This window comes from Acinonyx jubatus, chromosome E1, assembly GCF_027475565.1.
Source record: "Acinonyx jubatus isolate Ajub_Pintada_27869175 chromosome E1, VMU_Ajub_asm_v1.0, whole genome shotgun sequence".
NCBI lineage: Eukaryota > Metazoa > Chordata > Mammalia > Carnivora > Felidae > Acinonyx > Acinonyx jubatus.
This window is the reverse complement of record NC_069397.1, coordinates 46007552-46022357: the sequence shown is the minus strand read 5'-3', so window position 1 is coordinate 46022357 and position 14806 is coordinate 46007552. Positions and strand designations below refer to the sequence as shown.

At 44.3% G+C, this 14806-nt stretch overlaps 1 non-coding gene across 1 annotated transcript; it reads right to left on the bottom strand.

Annotated features, from left to right (window-relative positions):
- Window positions 1-11298: 11298 nt before the first annotated feature.
- Window positions 11299-11371, bottom strand: TRNAR-CCG (transfer RNA arginine (anticodon CCG)). The gene has a single exon. It is a non-coding gene; the product is annotated as a tRNA-Arg (tRNA).
- Between the last annotated feature and the right edge of the window lie 3435 nt (window positions 11372-14806).

The window sequence follows — 14806 nt, the reverse complement described above, 5'->3', positions numbered from 1 at the left end:
ATATTCCAAACTATTCTCAACTGATTCCCTTGGGTTTTCCCAAAGAAACCATGTAATCTATAAAAAATATTTCGCCTCCTCTTCTCAAATTTTATGTAACTTTTTTATTGCATTAATGAGAACTTTCAAAACCTTGTTGAATACTATTGATCATAGTTCTCCTCTTTGTTCTACTGATATTCACCATGTCCAGGGGCACCTGGGTGGCTCAGTCGGTTAAGCATCCGGCTCCGGTTCAGGTCATGATCTCACAGCTCATGAGTTTGAGCCCCGTGTCCAGCTCTGTGCTGACAGCTCAGAGCCTGGAGCCTGTTTCAGATTCGTCTCCCTCTCTCTGTACCCCTCCCCTGCTCGTGCTCTGCCTCTCTGTCTCTCTTTGAAAAATTTGTAAAAAGTTAAAAAAATTTTTTTAAAAGATATTCACCATTTCTGAAGAACACTTCAAATGTTTCTCTTTCAAGTGGCTAAAAACTTGATTTTGCTTCAGGTGCATTGAGCTGTTTTTATCTGTACACCTACACCATTTTCACCTTAAGAATCTGCCAAATATTCCTACTGTCTTGTTAGTATTTTAATATTGATCTTCTTTGTAAGTTCTGTGCCCAACTCGGGCACAACCCCACAATAGAGAGCACATGCTCTTCCGCTGACAGCCAGGTGCCCCTTAATAGTGCTCTTCTGCATATTTTATCTTCTCAGGGCACCTGGCTGAGTCAATTGATAGAGCCTGTGACTCTTAATTTCAGGGTTGTAAGTTCAAGCCCCACAGTGGGTGATTACTTAAAAATAAATAAATAGATTGATTGATTAATTAATTTTGTCTTCTCTATCATCATTTTTATCTCTTTATCTTTTTCCTTTCTGTTCTAGGAGACTTGCTTGAATCTGCACGTCATGTCACTGATTTCACGTTCAGTATTATCTACTTTGCCTTTGGCTCCTTCCAATATGGATTTTAAGGCTAGAGAATTCTCAGTTGGTTTCTTTTTTGGTCCATCCTATTGTTTTTTCATCTCAATCTACTGCCTTCTTGTAATTTCCTGATTACAAGGATCATGTATGTCTTGTCATACTTTCCTGAGAATGCGTAACTGTTTCTTAAAATTGTCTTCAGAGTTCTGTCATCATTATTTGAGGTATGCTCTTCCCCTGCACATTTTTAAGGGAAGAGCTATATATATTTTAATGTTTATTTACTTTTGAGACAGAGACAGATAGACAGAGCATGAGCAGGGGTTTGGGGTCAGGGAGAGAGGGAGACCCAGAATCCGAAGCAGGCTCCAGGCTCGGAGCGGTCAGCACAGAGCCTGACATGGGGCTCGAACCCACAAACTGCAAGATCATGACCTGAGCAGAAATCAGAAGCTCAACTGACTGAGCCACCCAGGTGCCCCTAGGGAAGATATGTTTTATTGTTATTGAAATATTGATATTGAAATATTACAAGCATTTAGAAAGTTATTGAGAATAATACAGTGAATATTCGCATATACATGACCCAATGTTGTCAAATCATAACAATTTTTTCCATACTGGCTTCATATTTTCTTAGTATTAAAAAATTACTCTCCTTTTCCATTATTCCAAGAATTTTAATGTCCAAAGCGAGGTCTAAGTAAAAAAGAAACTACGGGTTAGTTAATACAATTTAGGTATCATAATTTCAGAGTAAACATTTACTTTTTAAAAATTATAAATAGGGGCGCCTGGGTGGCTCAGTCAGTTCAGCGTCCGACTTCAACTGAGGTCATGATCTCAGAGTTCATGGGTTCAAGACCTGCATCGGGCTCTCTCCTGTCAGCACAGAGCCCACTTTGGATCCTCTGTCTCCCTCTCTCTCTCTCTGCCCCTCCCCCAGTCACCCTGTCTCTCTCTCTCCCTCTATCAAAAATAAATAAACACTAAAAAATTATAAATATAGTTGGTGGTAGTCAGTCTCCAAGATAGCTGGCCCCCAGTGATACCCACCTCCTGGTATTCACACCCTGGGTAGTCCCTCTCACATTGTAGCAGGACTGGCCCAAGTCACCAACAGCATTTGGAAGAAGTGATAATATATACTACCAAGATTAAGTTATGAAAAGTCTGAACTCTTATCTTGGGTGTGCATTCTCTCCTTCTTTTAGATCATTTACTCTGGGGAAATCCACTGCTACGTTGGGAGGGCACTCAGGCAGTCTTTGACAGGCTCATGGGATAAGGAACTGACAGCTTTGGCCAATAGCCAGTTAGAAACTGAGGCCTGCTAACAGCCAATAAGTGAGCTTGAAAGCAGATCCTGTCCCAGTTGAGTCTTCAGATGAGACTGCAGCCACAACCTACAACTTGACTGAAGTCTTTGAGAGTCCTGAGCAGAATCACCCAGCAAAACCACTTCCAGATTCCAGGGCCACAGAAAGCGTGATTAATAGTGTTTATTATTTTAAGCTGCTAAATTTGGGGGTAAGAATTTATTTTTGCAGCAGTAGGTAACTAATACACAGTTGAAGCCCCTTATATCCTTCCTAATCCAATTTCCTTTCCTTCCTAGAGGTAATCATTATGCTCAACTTGGGGTTTCTACCATTCTCTTGGATGCTTTCTCCTATCATGACTATACCAACTACTATTGTAAAAATAAATAAATAAATAATTTTGAAGGTTAAAAAAAATTCTGATTCCAAATTTTTGGAACACCCTATATAAACATATACTTGTAGTTCAATAAATAATCTTTTAAAAAAGTAGGCCCCATGCTCAGCATGGAGCCCAATGCAGGCCTTGAACTCATGACCCTGAGATCAAGACCTGAACTGACTGAGATCAAGAGTCAATTGTTTAACTGACTGAGCCACCCAGGTGCCCCTCAAGAAATAATCTTTTATTTTATTTTTTTTAAATTCTTTTAAATGTTTATTTATTTTTGAGAGACAGAGGGAGACCGTGTGTGAGCAGGGGAGGGGCAGAGAGAGAGGGAGACACAGAATCCAAAGTAGGCTCCAGGCTCTGAGCTGTCAGCACAGAGCCCAACCCAGGGCTCGAACTCACAAACTGTGAGATCATGACCTGAACCGAAGTCTGATACCTAACCGACTAAGCCGCCCAAGTGCCCCAATAAATAACCCTTTAAATTAATGATAATAAAATTGAGAAAAGTGTCCTTTCTTAATTTGAGGACTTCCTTGTCTAATGTTACAATGAAATAAAAAAGAACATCTATTGTTAATAATGATTGTTAATAATGATGATTATTTTTAATTAAAAAATGTTTAGTGTTTATTTTTTGAGGAGAGAAAGAGTCTCCATCCTTATGACCTCATCTAAATCAAATTACTTCCCAAAGGCCCTCCTCCTAATACCATAACATTGTGGGTTAGGGCTTCAACATACAGATTTTGGGGTAACATAAACATTCAGTCCGTAACAGTGACCCCTTTGTCTGTGTATGATTCAGCAGCGTGAGGAATCCTTAATGGCCAAGGGGCAGTCTCAGCTTCCAAATGAATGGACCAGTGACGGTGTTTCTTGGTCTGAACATTTCCCCCTTGGGCTCTAGGACCTCTAGACCCACTGAGTCCCAGATTACTGGCCAGGAAAGCAAACAGTTCTTCAGCGAGTATTTAGGGGTCATAATAGGAGGGGCCACTCCCATCTCTCCTTGGTTCCTGGACTAGTGGGTCCTGGCAATGTGTAAGTCCAGGAATGGTGGTGCGAGCGGACACACGGCAGGCAGGGAAGGCAAACCTATACCCGGAACATGGATCTGTCCCTATGAGGACGAGTCGCAGTCCACACACCCCAGTCTTATTGCAAACAAGGGATTATTGTTTTGCTTCTCGGGTTGTGACCCTCCCTTTGGAGAAGCGCCCTCTGCTGGCCTTTCCTAACATCTGCGGCCATGAGCATCCTGTAATCTGTTCCTCACTGCTTTTGGTAGCCCTTTCTCCTTTTACTTGAGGGGTTTCAGATGTCTCCTCCTAGTTTCACTGATGATGTTGCATGTGGTTCTTCTTCCTCTTGTTGCTTTTGTGAGGCTTCTGAGAAGAGTAGAGAAAAATGTTAACTTTACTGTAGTTTTAATACTGGAATCTGGTAAATTTCAAAGTATGATAATTCTGAATATTAATATTACTGGATTGCATTTTAATATGAACTCTGGTCCTTGTTCTGACATTCCTAAATGAATTTTGAAAATTCAGACTGACACAATACTAACAAATAGCTGTGCTTAATAAAATCTTTAAAAATTTTAAATTCTAAAGTGATCCAGTACAAAAAGAGGCACAACTAACCAAGGCTGTTAGAAATAAGGCTACTGGTCACCCTGGAGGAGGTAGTGATTGGAAGGGGTCAAGGGGGGGGGGGGCTTCTGCAGTGAGTAATATCCCCTTTCTTGATCTGGGTGCTGGTTATACAAGTGTGCTCAGTTTGTGAACATGGTTGAACTGCATGCTTACGATACATGACTTTTCTGTTTGTAAGTTATATGTTGGTAGCAATTATGTTTTTAACCCCCAAATAGAACAGCCTATAATTTAAAATAAATCAGGACGCCTGGCTGGCTCAGTTGGTGGAGCATGCGACTCCTGATCTCAGGGTCATGAGTTTGAGCCCCACATTGGGGGTAGAGATCAAAAAGTCATGATCCAGGGGCACCTGGGTGGCTCAGTCGGTTAAGCGTCCAACTTCAGCTCAGGTCACGATCTCACGGTCCGTGAGTTCGAGCCTCGCGTCGGGCTCTGTGCTGACTGCTCAGAGCCTGGAGCCTGTTTCAGATTCTGTGTCTCCCTCTCTCTCTGACCCTCCCCCGTTCATGCTCTGTCTCTCTCTGTCTCAAAAATAATAAATAAATGTTAAAAAAAAAAAAGTCATGATCCTGGCAAAAGGCTGGTATTTGTCTTACTCAATTAAAAGGAAAGGGAGAATTTTATGCAAAAAGTTCAGATATCTGAATTTTGCCATATTCTTCCATTTATTAAGGATGCTATTGTAGATTCTAGGTATAATATATCTTTTCCATGGGGAACATGGATTTCTCTAAATAACTGGGCCCACAGTAATATAATGCCAGTGGGTACAAACATCCCCGCTTATATACTACACAACAAATTCCAGCATTTTTGGGTTCTGCCATTGTTGCCTCGCATGCCAGCCTGCCTCCCATGGTGATGCTGGGGCTGTACAATCAGGCACTAGACTCAACAAGGGCCTCAGCAAGGGCAGCTTCCTACCAAGCTTACTCTGAGCACCCCCAGATGCCTATTTGGAAACACCTTTGACCAACTCCTCAGTTTGTCCCTGATACTGTTTGGGGACAAAGGAAAAATGATAGGAAATGGGACAATTGGTGAAGCCCTGAAGTGTTTTTTCGTAAGTAACACCAGTAACATATTCAGACCATCCCTGTTTGTCAAGCCTCTAGGAGAGTTCTTAGATTTGGGCAATATTAGGGGCCAGATTATTCTTTGTATAATGTCAAGGACACACACCTTATATTCTGAAACATAATGAGAGTCTGTGATCTTTAAAAATTCACAATCTAGTGGGGTTTTTTTTTTTGGGGGGGGGCCATAAGTTTACTGCCAGGAAACAGGTGTCCTGAAATCCACCACTAAATCTAAGCCAAAACGGGAAAGGAAAAGACTTCCATCGATATCACCATGATCGGACGTGTAGATTTGGGCAGGTGTATCACTCCTGGGCCATTGAAAACTTTGAGAGGGAGTCTGCTGAGACGGGAAAGGACTCCTTCAACTATGCCTGGGTCTTGGATAAACTGAAAGCTGAGTGTGGTATTGCCATTGAAAGCAGCAAGAATTAGGGGTGCTCTAATATGGGGGGGCTCAGTCAGTTAAGTGTCTGACTTTCGGCTCAGGTCATGATCTCATGGTCCGTGAGTTCGAGCCCCGTGTCGGGGTCTGTGCTGACAGTGAGGAGCCTGCTTGGGATTCCCTCTTTCTCTCCCTCTCGTTCTCCCTGGCTCCTGCTCATGCTGTCTCTGTCTCTCTCAAAATAAATAGATTGTAAAAAATTAAAAAAAAAGAACCAACAACCAGAAAACAGCAAGTATTAGGTTACCATCGTTAATGCCCCAGGGCACAGAGACTTTATCAAAAACATGATCACAGGCCTATCGCAGGCTGACTGTGCTGCCCTGATTGTTGCTGCCAGTGCTGGTGAATTTGAAGCAGGTGCCTCCAAGAATGGGCAGACCGGTGAGCATGCTCGTCTGGATTACACACGGGGTGCAAAACAACTAACTGTGGTGTTAGCAGAGGGGGCCTACAGGACCCTCCCTACAGCCAGAAGAGATATGAGAACATTAAGGAAATCTACACCTACATTAAGAAAATTGGCTCCAAGCCTGACAGTGGCATTTGTGCCAACTTCTGGTTGGAATGGTGACAGCACAGTGGAGCCAGGTGCTAACGGCTTGGTCCGGGGGATAGAAAGTCCCCCATAACAGGGCAGTGCAGGGGAACCTCATCGCCTGAAGCTCTGGGTCGCCTCCTGTCACCAGCTCGTCCAACTGACAAGCCCTGGCATCACCTCGTCTACATCTGCAGGACTCGTGGTATTGATACTGTCCCTGTGGGCCATGTGGAGGTTGGTGTTTTCGAAGCCGGCCCGGCAGGCACCTTTGCTCCCGTCAATGCTATGACTGAAGTACGGATAAGTAAAGTAAAAGAGTAAACCGTTGAAATGTACCATGAAGCTTTGAGTGAAGCTCTTCCTGGGGACAACGTAGGCTTCAATGTCAGGAACATGTCTGCCAGGGGGGGCCTGGGTGGCTCAGTTGGTTGAGCGTCTGACTTTGGGCTCAGGTCATGATCTCGCTGTTAGTGAGTTCGAGGCCCGCGTCGGGGTCTGTGCTGACAGCTCAGAGCCTGGAGCCTGCTTCCGATTCTGTGTCTCCCTCTCTCTCTGCCCGTCCCCTGCTCGTGCTCTGTCTCTCTCAAAAATGTGTCTGCCAAAGATGTCCATCACGCCAAAGTGGCTGGCAACAGCAAAAATGATCCACCAGTGGAAGCAGCGTGGCTTCATGGCTCAGGTGATTATCCGGAACCATCCGGGTTCACCTGTGTGCATAGGCACCCGGTGCACGTTGCTTGTACATTTGCCCAGCTGAAGGAGAAGGTGGATTGTCTTTCTTGGAAAAAACTGGAAGGTGGCCGCAAATTCTGGAAATCTGGGGATGCTGCCGTCACTGATACGGTTCCTGGCAAGCCCGTGTGTGTTGAGAGCTTCTGTGACTATCCCTGTCCAGGTCGTTTTGCTGTCCGTGACAGGAGACAAACGGTTGCTGTGAGTGTCATCAAAGCAGCAGACAGGAAGGAGGCTGGCAAGGTCTCAAGTCTGCCCAGAGGGCTCAGAAGGCTAAGTAGATATTATCCCCAATACCTGCCACCCCAATCTTAATCAGCAGTGGAAGAGTGGTCTCAGAACTCTTTGTCTCAATTGTCCATTTCTGTGTCATAGCAAAAGACTAGTTGCAGATAATGATGCATCAGAAAACCTTCAGAAGGAAAGGTGTAGACCATTTGTGTGTGTGTGTGTGTGTGTGTGTGTGTGTGTGGCAGTTTTAAGTTACTAGGGATTTTTTTTTTAGTGTTTATTTATTTATAATTTTTAACTCAACAAGTGGCAATTTTTTTCTTTTTTTAAATGTTCATTTACTTTTGAGAGAGAGAAAGAGACAGAGCTCAAGCAGGGGAGGGGCAGAGAGAGAGAGGGAGCCATAGAATCCGAAGCAGGCTCCAAGCCCTGGACTGTCAGCACAGAGCCCCACATGGGGCTTGAACTCACAAACTGCAGATCATGACCTGAGCTGAAGTCAGACATTCAACCGACTGAGCCACTCAGGTGTCCCTATTTATTTTTGAGAGAGAGAGAGAGAGAGAGAGAGAGAGAGAGAGAGAGAGAATCAGACAGGCAGAGATGGGGAGAGAGAACCCTGTGCAGGTTCCACACTGTCAGCGCAGAGTCTGACACAGGGCTCAAACTCACGAACCGTGAGATCATGACCTGAGCCGAAATCAAGGATTGGGTACTTAACGGACTGAGCCACCCAGATGCCCCAAGTTACTAGTTTTTAAAATCAGCAATTTTTAATGGAAAGGACTTGCCCAAAAATCTGTCTCAGAATTTTGAAACCCATTAAGACAAAGTTCAATGAGAAAAAAAAAAAAAAATCCTGGTCTACGTCACCTAACATCAACAGTAGTGATAGACCAATTAATATGGATTACTAAAATCGAAATGTACAAATTTCATGCTGAGGAAAGGTAGAGGTGCTTCAATGGCTAGCCAGCACCCATGCCTCTTTTTCCTTGTAAGGAGTTACCTCTTTGCCTTAACGGATGACTTGGTGGGAGGGTAATTCCCCTGTGGTAATTCCTCCGACAGGAGGAAGATCCATGCCCCGAGCTGGGCCCCAAGCACTTGGCCGGTACCTGGATTCTGGAGCAGGTGGCCGTAGGATGAGACTTATTACGGCTCTAGCCAAGTGACAAGTGCCAGTGATGACAGCAGTGGCGGCCTCCTGACCCGGTGTTTCTGGCTCTGAGAGTCGCTGTGCTTTCAGCTTCTTACTTTTTGGGGGGCCGTTCATGTGTCTTTGAATCTTGCCGGTCCCCAAGCGGGGTGGTCCAGCTTTGCCCCGCTATTTAGCGAGCACCTCTCTTCCCCCATGTCTTTCCCAAGAATTATCATTTGCTTGGCTTGGGTTGAGCTGGTTGGTTTCCATTGTTGGCACCTAGAGGGAACTGGCAAAGGAGCCTGAGAAGTTGTTTGGAAAACTGAAGAAATGGGATTTCCTGGAAGTCTGGGGAAAGAATGTGTTTCCAGAAGGAAGGGCTGGTCAGGGCTCCTGGTTGGCTCAGTTGGTAGAACATGCCAAGGTCGTGAATTCAAGCCCCACGTTGGGCACATAGCTTACTTATAAAGAAAAAAAGAATCATATTAAAAAAAAAAAAGGAAGGATTGGTCAAGAACTTCAAACTTGGGGGTAAAGTTAAGGAAGATAAGAATTGGAAAGGTGTTTTTTTTTTTTTTTAATTTTAAGTTTATTTATTGAGAGAGAGGGTGGGTGGGGGAGAGGCAGAGGGAGACTCCCATGCAGGCTCCGTGTGGTCAGTGCAGAGCCCTAGGAGGGGCTTGATCTCAGGAACCACAAGATCAGAATTTAAGCTGAAATCTAGAGTTGGACGTGTAACCGACTGAGCCACCTGGGCACCCCAGGAAAGGTGTTTCTTAAATTTGCCGATTAAAAGGTCACCTTCGAGAGGTGCCTGGATGATTCAGTTGGTTAAGCATCCAACTTCGGCTCAGGTCATGACCTCACGGTTGGCGGGTTTGAGCCCCACACTGGGCTCTGTGCTGACAGCTCAGAGCCTGGAGCCTGCTTCAGATTGTGTCTCCCTCTCTCTTTGCCTCTCTCTCTCAAAAATAAACATACATTAAAAATTAAAAAATAATAAATGTTTAAAAGAGATCACCTTCAAGGAGTTTGCCCATCAGCAGGAGAGTGAGGAGAGCATGGCAGGTGGGGTAAAAGGGGACACTGGGCACGTGGGGACTGCCAACGAAGCCCCCAGGCTGCACAGAGGGAGCACCCCAGGACTCGTGCAAGATACCCAGGACCAAGGGTGAGCTTTTAAGGAATGGAGAAACTGGAGAGTGTTTCTGGGCTCAGTGGAAAGAGCCAGTAATGGGGCAACCTAAAGGCATAAGCAAGAGGGACGTTAATGGGCTACTACCTTTTGAGGGTCCACTGAGTGCCAGACATGTTTCCTAAAGAGGGAAGGGATGGGTTCAGCGCAAGGTCAGAAAGAGATTGGGCTGTGACTGGAGGAGGACAAGTCTGCATCTGACACGGGAAAGGGAAGAAACAGAGGAGATGACAGCAGTGAGGGGAGAGGAAAGTGTGGAATTTGCATTAAGTGACCTGGGTCTGCGGGTTTCAGTAGCCACTCAATGTTTGCTAACTTTAGCTAAATGAACCGTGGTGAGTGAGCCACAAAACATTTACCTTAGAGAAGGAGCTAGGCTGAGAAGGAGGTTGAAGGAGAGGAATGGCGTGGGAGAGTCAGGTGAGCACTCTGGAAGCCTAAGCAGGCCAGTCAAAAGTCGGAAGGGCAGAGAACCAGTGAGGAGTTTGTCCTGCCCAGTCCTTGGGGATGGGTATTCTGTTAGGAGAGCCATCTTGCCTTTGGGAACCCGGGAGGCATTGTCACTGTCCAATGTCCCCAGATGCTGAAATTTATCTGATCTTTATCAATGAGTTCTGGTTTAAAAATTCACCACTACATTCCTAATCTTAAAAAGGGGGTAAAGATATCAGTTACGTTTCTCCATCGTTTGTTGAGCTCTTAATAAAATTTTAACTTTGGAATAATGTCAGATTTACCCAGAAGTTGCAAAGGTAGAACAGCGGGCTCGCGTATACCGTTCACCCAGTTTCCTCTAATGTTAACGTCTCATATTACCATGTACATTTGACATAATGAAGAAATCAACATTGGTACATTACTGTTTTTCCCACTAACATCCTTTTCCTGTTTCAGGTTGAAATCCAGGATGGCACATCGCATTTAGTATTTAGTTGTTTTTAAAGAGTAGGAATTAACTCAGTGATACTCCTCTTGTACAAGTTTTGCAAGAAGAGTTTAAAATTTTCAAGCTGGTCAACTGAACCGGTCTGAAAAGATTAAACTCTGTATTTCTTTTCCTACATTAATTTGCAAACCAAACACACACACACACACACACACCCCTACACATACCCCAAAAACATAGGTCCTAACTACAATTTGTTGTTCATAACGCTTCAGGATAGAAACCGTAAAATGTTTATTATATTTGTCCGTTGCAACAGCACTGTTGCTTCTCAATAAATTCTCCTTGGTACTGAAAATAAATCCGTTTGGAGCCAGCACGGTTGGATTTACTCACACTACCCCTTTGGATTAGGATGGGGAGGTTTTGGATGTGTGGCTGTCCATGCTACGCTTGAAACGGTAGACAAAAAGAGGTAATGCCATGTGTCTAGTTCGTGCTTTCTAATGATTTTTCTTTTTTAATAAGAAGCCATTATAACCTAAGCAGAAGTTAAGCGCTCCTCTTTTGGCCCCCATCTCACCCTTCATTCGCAAGGTCCCAACTGCGGTATTTTTAAAGCGCGGGCATACATTTCCTAACTTGTAAATTCAGTTGTTTTGGAGATCGCTGTAGAGACGTGAAGTGACCACAATTCAAAATCTACTTCACTGCCGTCAGTGCCCATCACCGCCTTTCTCTCCACCAAAACTAATCTCCGTGCGACCCAGATGGGACTCGAACCCACAATCCCCAGCTCCGGAGGCTGATGCCTTATCCATTAGGCCACTGGGTCACCACAGGATCCGGGTTCTCACACCGTCTCCTTACGCGATGCCATCATCGCGCCCCGCCCCGAGCTCCCCGGCCTCGAGACGGGCGCGGTACGATTTGGGAGCCGCCCCCAGCGGCGGCCCCGCGCGCCTGCGCCCCCCTGCGCTGAGCCCGGCCCGTCGCCCGTGGCCCCGTGCGCCTGCGCGTGGCCTTGCCTACCCCACAGCCCCCGGGACTGCGTGGCCGGCACGCGGGCAGCTCCGGGCAGCCTCCTACCTGTACGGTTCTTGTCGGAAGGTCGTCTGTCCTGGCTGCGCATTCTGCGCTCTTGGGGAACTTTAAACGAAATTCCAAGGCCTGTCCTCCCTCCGTTCTGATTCCCTGGCTGGGCCCGGGCGTCTGCATTTTACAAAGTTCCCTGGGACCGCCTAGTGCCGCCTGTCGCAGAGCCTGAGGTCCTTCCTCACCTACACACCCGCAACCTTCCCTTCCCTTATAGCTCCTCCTCCCTTTTCCTTCCCGCAGTTATTCTACATACAGCATTGTGATAAACTATTATCACATTGTGATATATATATATATATATATATATATATATATATATATATATATATATATAAACATTGTGATAATAGTTGGGGGGTTCCAGGGTGAACAGGCTTTTTTTCCCTCGCCCCAAATCTGCCCTTCTCCCTTACTCATTTACATCCATTTTCCTCCCTCGTCTCTTCTTTCCCTCCGGATTAAAGGGAAAATGGATTTAACAACGTCCGTCAATAAAAAAATAATACGGATTTTGTTTTTATCCCATCCTAGGTCTTGGATAAAGACTTAGAGACTTTGTTTCCACGCCCAGTATGTCCATGCGTGTTGCATGTAAAGATGCTGCATTCGTGGTTTTTAAAAATACACAATTTCGTTTTCTCCTTAGACACCTAACGCCTGTTAGTTGTAAACTTGTATAAAGTATGCCTAAACCAAATGAAGAAAACTGAAATTGACCATGATTCTATCATTTGGAGCTTACCACTGTTAACATATTGGTATGTATCTTTCAAATTTTATGTGTCTGTGTGTCAGTGTGTCACTTTTATTACCTGTGGACCCTGAGTCGTTCAGGAAATGCTTTTAATGAAAACTAGGACGTTATTTAGTAAATAACAATTCACTCATCATTTAGCATTGGTGGTGCAGAAATGATAGTGGGTAAAACTCACATCTCAGTGAACCATGGCAGTGGGACCAAAGTAGTAATAGTCATCCTTCATGTTTGTGCCCTGGCAAAGGTGGGGGTGGAGGTAGCCAGCTTCACTTAAGAATATCCTTGATGATTGTAAGAATTGTCAATTGTATTAAATCCCCACACTTGAGTGCACACCTTTTTAATATTTTGTGTGACAAAATATGCATAAATCATTTCTACCACATACCAAAATACAATGGTTGACTCTTTTTTTTTTGCACTTTTTTTATTTTAAAAAATGTTTTTTTAATGTTTGTTCTTGGGAGAGAGAGCACGAACAGGGGAGGGGCAGAGAGAGAGGGAGACACAGAATCTGAAACAGGCTCCAGGCTCTGAGCTGTCAGCACAGAGCCCAACGCAGGGCGCTAACTCATGACCTGAGCTGAGTTGGACACTTAAGCCGCCCCTGCACTTTTTTTTTTTTTTTTAAACATTTCATTTGTGAGCAATCTCCAACCTCAGCTGGGGCTCGAACTCACAACCCCCGAGGTCAAGAGTTGCCGGCTCTAGGAACTAAGCCAGCCAAGCACCCCACAATGGTTTTCTCTTGAAGAAAAAACAATTGTGTGATGTTTGAGTTGCAGGCTAAACTAACTTTTTCAGTGGAACATAGTTTTTACTTGAAAGAACAATTTGACGAACTAATTATTCAGACTTGGGCACACTGGGGTTTGCTTCCCTGAAAGCAGTTTCCAGCTATACTATTAGCACACACAGTCCTGTAGAAGAGAGAGGATATCTCACACTCAAAGGCCTCCGTAGACATTTTATTGCATTATGCTGCATCGTTATCACCAAACTAATTCCTGTGTCTGGGGAAGGAAGGTACTGATTGGTCCTGGCCAGACAAGGCTCTCTCCTGAATCTCCATCCAAACTAGAAGAGCTAAGAGGGAAGGTCTATGGTTACCCCAGGGGAACGTTGTATCTTTCAAAGGCAACTCTCTCAGATTCCACATTGTATTTCTGTTTCAGGTTGTTTTCAGGTGAGGGTATAGAATAGTGGTTGAGAGCCTGGCAGCCTGGGTCGGAATCCCGTCTGCCATTTACTGACTGTGTGAACCAGGACAAGCTACTTAACCACTCACGATTCAGTCTTCTCTTCTGTGAAATGGTACAGGTAATAATAATGCTACAACACAGAGTTGTGAAGATTAGATGTATTAATATATGTAAAACATTTAGAACAGCTTTGGGCACATAGTACTCCGTATTTTGAAGCAAAAGAAAACCTGATATAACCAGCTTAAACAACCAAGAAAGTGTGTCGGATGACAAAATTGCAAAGTTATATAATTGCAACCTTCAGAGGTAGGGCGGGCTGTTGATCAGAGCTTTCGTAGTTTCTCTACAACTGTCCTATTCAGATGTCTAGGCCTCACACCCCCCAGTTCAGAAGAACAGAGCCTGCTTTCCTACCTCCAGTCATTAAACAAAAGGCATAGGCTTCCCAACTGAATGAATTTAGGTCACATGCCTGCCTCTAAACCATTCACAGTAGCCAAGAGAATCCCTTGCAGTGGCCGGTTTCAGGGTGAATTCCTTTCACATTTTTGCACTTAGGGGGATGGGATCATGCTGCTTGAGTAGGTGGGAGTAGAATCAACCGTCTATGAATCCCATGGCTGCGACACAATGAGTGGGGCTGGCAAAATGCCTTCAACAACAGATGAATGTATCTATCGTAAATAATTTGTAGTGAATTTATTAATATTAAAAAATAAACCAGTACAACATTTCTAAAAACACCCTTTTAAGAATACAAAAAAAAAAAAAAATCCAAAAAGAAAACCAAAAAGATTTAATTCTGTTGCTCTGATAACCATTCGTGATGCTTTAAAAAAAAGTACAAGGCAAGAGAATGCAAACGTGTTATTCAGAAATGTGTAAAATACCACATAGAACATATTGGAACACTTGTCAAAACTTGAACACAGACTATAGAATAAATGATAGCATCAAAGTTCAGTTGTCCTGGGGTCCCTGGCTGGCGTAGCCAGGATAGCATGGGACTCTTGATCTCCAGGCCATGAGTTTGAGCCCCACATTGGGTGTAGAGATTACTAAAAAAAAAAAAAAAAATTCATTTGTCCTGAATTTGATGACTGTGATGTGGTCATATAAGAGAATGTCATTAGAAGATACGCACTGAAGGGGGACGTGGGTGCCTCAGAAGGTTAAGCAACTGACTCGATCTCGGCTCAGATCATGATCT